Here is an 8966-nt window from a genome sequence, read left to right on the forward strand (position 1 = left end):
TTCCACCAGGATTGGTCTTTTTCAAAACCTCACTGAAACAATAAATATATAGTATGAGTGTACTTATACATACAAATGTGAACAAAAAAACAGTGGTACCTAGGACTAAAAACAAAAATTCCCTGCGCATATATACATATATACAATAGTTACATCAAAATGATTACATACCCAAATTAACATATCGCAGGGATAATGCATAAATTGGAATTACAGGGTCTTTGGAAATAGTAGCAGGAGGAAAAATTCCAGAGACTCGCATAAAGTGCCAAAAGCATGAGGAAATATACATATATATATCTCACCAGGTAAATTGATCAAGCCAATATAATCATCTACTAACCTTTTGGAGAAGAAAGTTAGGAGTAGTGTTCGTGAGAGGGTAAGTTCCGGGTAAACTATATAGAAAAAATAGGTATAAATAAAAAAGTGAAGTGAAAGAGTGGAAGCATAGGGCTAAGATCTCAGGATGACAAATAAAAGTGCTCATAAGATGACAAACCTCGTGTGTATTGAAGTGTGTCCTGTCCGCCTGGTAAGTGATGCTGTAGCTTGCATTGGTGGCAGTGGCGCTATAAAAGGCAGCGTTTGCCGTCACTTCCGGGGTCAGGGAGTCCAGAGTGAGGCTTGTATTGGCTAAAACGAGGCTTGGGGCATAGTATGGATATCATTGACAGCAGCGTCCGCTGTCATTTCTGGGGTCGGGGAACCCGACACCAGGCTAGCGCTAGTGAGAGAGGCTTGGAATGCTGGTACATTGGCGCGCATGCGCACTGGCTACTATGATCACAAGGGGGATGTACGCTGGTTTTGGAGCCAGAATTGTAGGGTCTGTTGGTGTTACCACATAATTATAGAGAATACGTGGCAAGGCCTATGTAGTATTCAAAGAATAAGAGTATAGAATTGAAACGGTCTTAGAATAATAATGAAAATAAAGGTGGGGGGGAGTATAATGGTAATGAGGTAGGAGCTCTGGATATACGGAAAATAAAGCAAAATAGAGTCAAGAAATAATGAAATATAAGAAAAAATATATAAGAAAAAATAATAGAAAAATAAGAAAATAAAAAATAAATTATAAAAATTTGAAAATAAAATAAAGACTCAAATTTTTGGAAAAAAAACACAAAATATTTTGAAAAAAAACAAAGCATGATGAACAACATGGAAAACAAAAGGGGGGGAGAGGGGGGAAGGAAAAACAAAAGTGATCAATGAGTGGAACAGGCTGCCACGAGAAGTGGTGAGTTCTCCTTCAATGGAAGTCTTCAAACAAAGGCTGGACAGATGTCTGTCTGGGATGATTTAGCGAATCCTGCTTTGAGCAGGGGGTTGGACCAGATGGCCCAGGAGGTCCCTTCCATCTCTACAATTCTATGATTCTGTTTCTAAAAGTGAGAAGATGAAAAAATGGAACAAATAAAAGTAAAAAGGTAAAAATAAGAAATAAAAAGTAAAAGGTAAGAAATAAAAATAAAAAGTGGAAACTTTTTAAAAAACCACACCGAAAATAAAAAATAAAATGGGAAAAAAATGGAAATACTGGGGAAAAAAAAAACGGGGGGGGGACTTACCCAATGTGTGATTTGAAAAGAAGAATTATTCAGGTAGCTACCTGTTAGGGAATCTAAAAGATGAGAAAGGTTAAGATGACGGCATTGGTCAAGAACCTGAAAACAAGGTGGTAATAATCAAAAGCACATATTGAAAATATCAGAATGGAACATCTAAATAATTATAATATAAAATTACACCGGGACCCAGATGCTCCAGGAGGCCCCTTCAGGGTGGCTAATAATGAGGGCAATCTGGCCTGTTTCTCTGGGCCCTAAGCTCCAGGGGGCCCCTGACCAGATTGTCCTCATGTGCGGCGGGCAGGGAGCGATCCTAGCGGCTCCGCTGCTTACAAGAGAAAATAGCAGCGGAGCAGAGCTGCAGGGATCCATCCTGCTTCCTGCCCAGCACCCGCACTTCCTTTCTCTTACACAGACAGCAGCGCCGCTGGCTGATGTCGCTGGATGATGTCATCATTCAGCCGCCATCTGTGCCAGAGAGAGGAAGCAGCCAGAGGCGGTAATGCCGCGGGAGAACGTGCATGTTACACCGCTCCGCCATACTCACCCGGCCTCCGCTTCCACGCCGCAGTCGCCCTCCGCTCCCACGCCGCAGCCTCTCTCCACCCGACGGCCGCGGCGGTCACCTGAGACAGACCCGCGACCGATGCCTTCCCTGCATGCTATGCGCATGCGCCATAGGCCGCGGCCGCGCCTCCTTCCTGCTTCTTATGCTCCGGCTGTGCCCTGACCCGGAAGCACATTTGGACCAATGGCTGACCAGACGGGGCCATATCAGGCCGCTTCCCCCTGAGGGAGGCGCCTGATCGTTGTGTTTCCTGACACTCTGGCCTCGCTCCATCGTGCACACTCTGCTCCTGCAGTTCCTGTCTCGGCTGCTCCTCACAGCAGCTTCTCAGTCCTGCTACCCGTGTTCCTGTCGTCCTACTCCAGTCCTGCCTTGTGTTCCTGCCGTCCTACTCCAGTCCTGCCTTCACTGTTCCTGCCGTCCTACTCCAGTCCTGCCTTGTGTTCCTGCCGTCCTACTCCAGTCCTGCCTTGTGTTCCTGCCGTCCTACTCCAGTCCTGCCTTCACTGTTCCTGCCGTCCTACTCCAGTCCTGCCTTGTGTTCCTGCCGTCCTACTCCAGTCCTGTCTTCAGTGCTCCTGCCGTCCTACTCCAGTCTCAGTCTTACTCCGGTCCATCCTGAGCCGCCCCTCTCGGTACCGGCTACCGTGGTACTCGAACCCCTGGGCCTGCTCCTAACGGACCCTGTATAGGGGTCGGTTCCACCTGGCAGCTCGCCCGGGGTCCCTCGGTGCCACGGTCCAGAGGGTCCACTCTCGGAGCTCCCGCTCCTGACCACCCACGCTAACAGTACGATCAGGCCATGGACTCCGCCGGTACTACGGCTGCTACCCAGAAAGAGTTGCTATTCCTACGGGAGAATCAGGGGCGCATTATGTCAATCATGAAGTCGATGGACACCCGTTTGTCGGCCTTACAGGTGGCCGATCCTGGAAATGCCACTCAGCTGGCCAGTCTCCAACAGGAGCTGGGCCAGCAGCAAGATACTCAAACCCACATTTTGTCCTACATGGCCTCCTTTGATAGTCGCTTGTCGGCCCTCCAGGCTGCCGCTGCAGTGCCGACTCCTCCCCCTGCGTCTGCTGCTCATCCGACGCCCCGCCTCGCCAAGCCGCCTCGTTTCACCGGGGATCCCAAGCTCTGTAGGGGGTTCTTAAATCAGTGTAGTCTCCACTTTGAATGGCTGCCGCAGCAATATCCCTCGGACCGGGCCAAAGTGGCCTTCATCATGTCCCATCTGGAGGGAGAGGCCCTTTCTTGGGTAAACCCGCTCTGGGAACGTGACGACCCGGTCGTTTCGAGTCTCCCGGTTTTCCTGGATACGTTTCGTAAGGTTTTCGATGAGCCGGGCCGGTTAGCCTCTCTCACTGAGTCACTCTTTAACTTACACCAGGGCTCTCTCACGGTCGGACAGTACGCTATTCGCTTTCGCACTATTTCCTCTGAGCTCGGCTGGAATAACGCAGCTTTGGTGGGGGCATTCTGGCGCGGTCTTTCTAGTAAAATAAAGGATGAACTCGCTGGTCGAGATACCCCGTCCACCTTAGAGGACCTTATCTCGCTGGCTACCCGCATTGACCTGCGCTTCCTGGAGCGCGCTCGGGAGTCAGTGAGAGACAGGCGCTCCTCCAGGTCAGTTCCTCCTTTCACTCAGTCGGCCAGCTCACGTTCAGTCGGATCTTCTTCCCTCTCTTCGGGTGAGTCCATGCAGATAGATCATCTCAGGTTGGCCGAGTTACGTCAGAGAGAGAGACGGGCACAAGGTCTGTGCCTCTATTGCGGTCATTCGTCACACTATATCCGCACCTGTCCTAAGAGACAGGGAAACGACTCCACCTAGGTCAGGTAAGAGAGGCCTTCCTAGGTGATGATGATGATTCCTCTCAACCCCTTACGATTTCTGTGCTTTTGGTTTCAGGAGGGAGGCGTGGTTCCGAGGTGGCCTACGTGGATTCGGGCTCAGCGGGTAACTTCATTCGGCCAGAAGAGGTAGACAAATACCAAATTCCTGTAGTCACTCTATCTAACCCAATTCAGATTGCCACCGTGGATGGCAAACCGCTACAGGTGACCGTCACCTTGGTCACTGAAGAGGTGGAATTGCAAATCGGAGCCTTACATCGAGAGAAGATAGCCTTTTACGTTTTACCTAAGCTCTCTCACGCCATTCTACTCGGTCTTCCATGGTTAAGGACTCATCAGCCTGTTCTCGACTGGTCTTCTGGGGAGATACTCCGCTGGGGGCACCCGTGCCAAGCTCGCTGTCTGACTCCTGTCCGCCTGGCGGCCGCTCCACGGTCACCTCCAGACCTCCCGGGTATTCCTCCAGCTTACAGCTCCTACGCCGATGTTTTTGATAAGAAGGAAGCAGAGGTCCTCCCTCCACACCGGCCGTTTGACTGCCCAATTGAACTTGTTTCTGGTTCAACCCCCCCAAGGGGCAGAATCTACCCTCTGTCTCCCGTGGAGACCACCGCCATGTCCGAGTACGTCCGAGAGAACCTCGCCAAAGGCTTTATACGGAAATCCTCTTCGCCCGCGGGAGCCGGGTTCTTCTTCGTCAAAAAGAAGGACGGGACTCTACGGCCATGCATTGACTATAGGGGCTTGAATGAGATTACCATCAAGAACAGGTACCCTCTTCCACTCATTCCGGAACTGTTTGACCGTCTCAGAGGGGCTCGGGTCTTTACCAAGCTGGACCTCAGAGGAGCCTACAATCTGGTCCGTATCCGTGCAGGTGACGAGTGGAAGACCGCTTTCAACACTCGAGATGGCCATTACGAGTACCTGGTCATGCCCTTCGGTCTTTGCAATGCTCCTGCAGTCTTTCAAGAGTTCGTCAACGAGATCTTCCGGGATCTCTTGTACTCCTGTGTGGTCGTGTACTTAGACGACACCCTCGTCTTCTCGCCGGACCTCTCGTCCCACAGAAAGAGTGTCCGCCTGGTGCTTCAGCGTCTTCGGGAGAACCGTCTGTATGCAAAGATCGAGAAATGTCTCTTCGAACAGACCTCTCTGCCATTTCTGGGATACATTATCTCCGACGCTGGTCTAAGGATGGATCCCGAGAAGTTGTCTGCCATCCTCAAATGGCCTCGCCCCGTCGGATTAAAGGCGATACAACGATTCCTCGGGTTCGCCAACTATTACCGGCAATTTGTCTCCCACTTCTCCGCGATCACAAGACCCATTTCTGTGCTCACCCGTAAAGGGTCTACTTCCAAGGATTGGTCTCCTGAGGCAGAGGAGGCCTTTCTGTCCCTAAAACGGGCTTTCTCCACGGCTCCGGTCCTGCATCGCCCTGAGAGCGATCGACCTTTTGTACTCGAGGTGGACGCTTCCTCGACTGGTGCCGGGGCGGTGCTGTCCCAGAGAACCGCCTCCGGTCGCCTGCACCCTTGTGGCTTCTTCTCGAAGGCCTTTTCTCCATCCGAGTGTAACTACTCGATCGGTGACCGGGAACTTTTGGCCATCAAGTTGGCCTTGGAGGAATGGCGCCACCTTCTGGAAGGAGCTGTCCATCCTTTTGTCATCTTCTCGGACCACAAGAATCTGGCCTATCTCCAGTCTGCCCAGAGACTAAACCCTCGCCAGGCCAGATGGTCTTTATTTTTTGCCCGATTTGATTTCGAGCTCCGATTCCGTCCCGGCAGCAAGAATTCCAAAGCCGACGCCCTGTCCAGGGTCTTCCAACCACACGAATCCACGGAGGAACCGTCACATATCATTGATCCAACTAGGATCATCACCGTGGCTCCAGTGAACTGGCTTACTCCTCCGCCTGGCAAGACGCTTGTGCCAGAGAATCTCAAGCAAAAGGTTCTTCTATGGGGGCACTCCTCCAAACTGGCCGGCCATGCCGGAACTAAGAAGACCCTTGATCTTATCAAACGTCACTACTGGTGGCCCTCACTTCGCCAAGATGTACTCGATTTTGTGGCTTCTTGTCCATCCTGTGCAAAGAACAAGGTACCACGGAGATCTCCGTCTGGCTTGTTGCTTCCGTTGCCTGTCCCTACGGTTCCTTGGGAGAACATCGCCATGGATTTCATCACCGACCTACCCTGCTCTGCGGGCTGCTCAGTCATTCTGGTGGTGGTGGATCGTTTTTCCAAGATGGCTCACTTCATCCCTCTGCCCGGTCTTCCCTCAGCGCCGGAGCTGGCCGAGATCTTCATTCATCAAGTCTTCAGGCTTCATGGACTACCTCGACGCATTGTGTCTGACCGAGGGGTTCAGTTTACCTCCAAGTTCTGGCGTTCGCTTTGTAAGCTTATGAACGTTTCCCTCGACTTCTCCTCGGCCTACCATCCACAGTCCAACGGACAAATAGAGCGTACCAACCAGACGCTTACGGGATACTTACGCCACTTCTCTAACGCCCAACAGAACGATTGGGTCAGCTTACTCCCCTGGGCAGAGTTCGCTTATAACAACCATGCTGGTGAGTCTTCGGCCAAGTCTCCGTTTTTCATTGTTTTTGTCAGACATCCTGGTGTCCCTCTTCCGATAACCCCTGCCTCTGAGGTACCCGCGGCCAATGCCTTGTCCTCGGAATTTTCTAAGATTTGGGCTGAGACCAACACATCACTCAAGAGATCCGCTGATCAGATGAAGAACTATGCAGACAAAAAGAGGTTGGATTCTCCTCCGTATCGTGTTGGCGATAAGGTCTGGCTCTCCTCCAAATTCGTCCGACTAAAACTGCCCTCCTACAAGTTGGGTCCACGCTACATCGGTCCGTTTGAAATTCTGGGACGTATTAACGAAGTTGCCTACAAATTGAGGTTGCCTGCTTCGCTCCGGATCCCGAACACCTTTCACGTCTCTCTCCTGAAGCCTGTGGTGCTGAATCGTTTCCATTCCTCGCTTGATCTTGGTCCTCAGCCGGTGGGTGCCGACAACGTTTTTGAAGTGCAGGACATCCTCGCTGTGAAAAGGGTTAGAGGTAGGACTTTCTTTCTCGTTGATTGGAAGGGCTTTGGTCCTGAGGAGAGATCCTGGGAGCCTCGGGAGAATATTAATGCTCCCCGTATCCTCAAGAGGTTTCTTGTTAATCTCCGGGGGGGGCGGCTTAGGGGAGGGGGTACTGTTACACCGCTCCGCCATACTCACCCGGCCTCCGCTTCCACGCCGCAGTCGCCCTCCGCTCCCACGCCGCAGCCTCTCTCCACCCGACGGCCGCGGCGGTCACCTGAGACAGACCCGCGACCGATGCCTTCCCTGCATGCTATGCGCATGCGCCATAGGCCGCGCCTCCTTCCTGCTTCTTATGCTCCGGCTGTGCCCTGACCCGGAAGCACATTTGGACCAATGGCTGACCAGACGGGGCCATATCAGGCCGCTTCCCCCTGAGGGAGGCGCCTGATCGTTGTGTTTCCTGACACTCTGGCCTCGCTCCATCGTGCACACTCTGCTCCTGCAGTTCCTGTCTCGGCTGCTCCTCACAGCAGCTTCTCAGTCCTGCTACCCGTGTTCCTGTCGTCCTACTCCAGTCCTGCCTTGTGTTCCTGCCGTCCTACTCCAGTCCTGCCTTCACTGTTCCTGCCGTCCTACTCCAGTCCTGCCTTGTGTTCCTGCCGTCCTACTCCAGTCCTGCCTTGTGTTCCTGCCGTCCTACTCCAGTCCTGCCTTCACTGTTCCTGCCATCCTACTCCAGTCCTGCCTTGTGTTCCTGCCGTCCTACTCCAGTCCTGTCTTCAGTGCTCCTGCCGTCCTACTCCAGTCTCAGTCTTACTCCGGTCCATCCTGAGCCGCCCCTCTCGGTACCGGCTACCGTGGTACTCGAACCCCTGGGCCTGCTCCTAACGGTCCCTGTATAGGGGTCGGTTCCACCTGGCAGCTCGCCCGGGGTCCCTCGGTGCCACGGTCCAGAGGGTCCACTCTCGGAGCTCCCGCTCCTGACCACCCACGCTAACAGTGCAGACAGGTGAGAGGTGCTATTCTGCCTTCAGGCACTCTGACACGATGTGCAATCCAGCATACAGTATAAGCCACAGCTCTGTCTCCCAAAATAAGCAGACTGTTCTCTGTAGTCTAACTTGTTTATTTGTGAAGAGTATAGAACATGCGCGGTAAAACTACAAGGAATACAAATAACATGCATAAGTATTGGGCAGATGATCACAGCTAACACAATCACAGAAGTGTACATTGAGATGCAAACATTACATAGGAATACATTAGTTTATGATTACATTTACTGAGAACTGGCAACTAAAGGGTTATTGACATCTCTTGGCTGCTAGACAGTAAATAACACCTCTCTGAATCACTGCATTGCAAAAAAACACTGACTCTTACCAGATACGTTTTAGCCGGGTAGGGACTCAAGTAGAGAAGTTGCAGGAAAAACAAAGGTTACACAGGAGGACAAAATAACATGTGTATCCTATGAGATCCACAGAATCAAAATGGCCCTTCTTCATCCCAGAATACATTGCTTCCTTCCTACAAACACTGCTTTAATCCCATAGTGCATTGCTTCTGTTAAAGTCACAGGCTTTATAATGCTTTTGAAGACACTGCTATAAATTCAGCTACCACTAGATGGTGTGCTATAATTAACCCAGCAATAATAAAACATTCTTTGCCCTATTAAGAGGGCAGAACAGGTGCTGTGTGTGTGGCTTTTTTGTGTATGTACAGTATGTGTGTGTGTGTGTGTGTGTGTGCGTGCATGCGTAGCGCTGCGGGGGGGAATGTGCAGAGAGGTGAATGGTTCTGTGTGTGTAGGTGGAAGAGAAGGCAATGATCGGGTGATGGGGAGAAGGCTATGATGGAGTGATGGAGAAGGCAATTATGGGGGTGATGGGGAG

General features: G+C 51.5%; 1 long non-coding RNA gene across 1 annotated transcript; it reads right to left on the reverse strand.

The window, feature by feature from the left end:
- Positions 1-343: 343 nt before the first annotated feature.
- LOC141097034 (uncharacterized) lies at positions 344-8553 on the reverse strand. The gene is made up of 3 exons (XR_012233834.1): positions 8452-8553; positions 1578-1630; positions 344-398 (listed from the first exon to the last, which is right to left on the reverse strand). It is a non-coding gene; the product is annotated as an uncharacterized lncRNA (long non-coding RNA).
- Positions 8554-8966: the final 413 nt, after the last annotated feature.

This window comes from Dendrobates tinctorius, unplaced genomic scaffold (assembly GCF_039654945.1).
Source record: "Dendrobates tinctorius isolate UK_male_01 unplaced genomic scaffold, ASM3965494v1 ptg000082l, whole genome shotgun sequence".
NCBI classification, from domain to species: domain Eukaryota; kingdom Metazoa; phylum Chordata; class Amphibia; order Anura; family Dendrobatidae; genus Dendrobates; species Dendrobates tinctorius.